The following is a 1,980-nucleotide window of genomic DNA, read 5'->3' on the forward strand; positions in this document are numbered from 1 at the left end:
GTATACCTTTGCACTATCAAGGTTATAACTTCATTTTAATGACGTATTGTCAATAACGTGGCAACATACAGTTAAAAAGATATCGGGAGTCAGAAATAGAAATGATGCTGAGCTGTAAAGATTAAAGCGAAATGTTAATTAAACTCACTTCGGCAAATTCGTTTAGTTAGAGCACGTATGTTACTACAGAGCGTTTTGATGAGCGATTGCGTGTCCAAAATAATTGATAAGATATATATATTTAATGACAAATAAAAACGATGTTTGACTTGCATTTTATTTGGAATTAGTTGGTTACCATTTAGTATTGACTGCTGAATCACATAAACAAATAGGCTTATATTAGTAATAATTGAAACATAACAGCAACATTTTTAATGTACCGTCTTGGGAAATTGTAATCACGAAACATGTTCCAATTGAGACTCAAATCGTTATCTCAGATTTTACATTGAGACGAGCTCGCAGAAATAAGCGTACATATTGGCCGCCATGTTTTTATATACAATACATCTGCACAATGTACCAATCCGCCAAGACTCGTGACATGGTGAAAAATAAAAACTCTCCGCCCTAGATATTTTAATGCAGCCAACCGCCACTTTACATGTAGACATTATATAGCAAACCAGTGCCCTCTGTCACGCTTATAGCTTATCAGATATTTTTATTTCCTATAATTTATGGGCGTGACTCACAGAAAGAAAACGAAAGTATATAGCATGGCCACTGATAAAATATTGAGGGGAGCATACAACAACATTTTTCTGTCACAGTACACGGCGTAACAATTACTAGCGCGTTTATTAACTTATACAAATTAATGTCAGCCTAGAGTGACAATAATTACCAGCATGCAATGCACAAATATATCACTTACCCAGAATCCGCTGTACAAAATCATTTGGAGGTAATTAAAATTAAACATTCAGAAGTCAGAAACCACCTACAAGAACTACAACATGCAAATTATTGGGAAGGCATAACTTATATTATGTTTATGGCAAGCATCATCAACTCGGAATGAATGAAATTCATACTGCATAAATATCTGGTAAATTGCAGTTACATTATCATACGAAACACACATTATAACATTTAGCATTCTTTAACGTCTAGTATATTATATTCATAATGTTAATATCAATAAAAGCTATTTGATAAAAACGTAATATATTGTGTACAGCACACCAATCTCCACATGTGTGTATGCCGTTGCTTAGTGGCCTGTAGCAGTTATTAATACCATGAGAAACAGATTTACAATATATGTATTAAGGATATATTGCATCAATGGAAATACTTGAAGCCACTCTCTGATTTGTTCAAATATATGTGGTTAACTTTATTGATATACTCATACATTCAGCACTGCTGACAAGATACTTGTAAAATAAAGTGTCAAGGATTTTCAGGTGATTACTAATGATCAGGTACTAGGGCTTTGTTAATTCACATATTCGAAAAAGAGACCTCTGAATAATAATATATTTCTGGCATTAGCCAGGCATTTATCTAATATTATAAAAAGCCCATTTGTTAGAAATATCATTGGATGTGTGCAATGTTTCTTGTAAGTTCTACGAATACATACACTAACAATATCTTGTATGTGAAAAGCGGAATTAATTATATTCAGGAGTTCATGTTCGTTATGTATAGACTCATGTGGTGAATAAATGTGCGTGACAATAACCGTAATCTCGCAACCTGTCGTATTTTATTTATGTAAATGATGGTAGAGGGCACACTATCAGATAAAGTATGTGCGTGTACATACATATATTATTATTCTATACCTCTACTGGTTTGATTGGTAAAGGTCATTGATAAACAATAAACGCTTCTTTACGTGTTTCTTCAAGTTGGTTTAAACATTACTAAGTTATGAAAACATGAATGAATTCGATATATTGATTAACATTGCCAGTAATGTGTTATTAACATAAGTTTTGTGTGAAAAATACCAGTACTAATGTT

The sequence above is a fragment of the Saccoglossus kowalevskii genome, chromosome 5 (assembly GCF_978046115.1).
Source record: "Saccoglossus kowalevskii chromosome 5, keSacKowa6.1, whole genome shotgun sequence".
NCBI lineage: Eukaryota > Metazoa > Hemichordata > Enteropneusta > Harrimaniidae > Saccoglossus > Saccoglossus kowalevskii.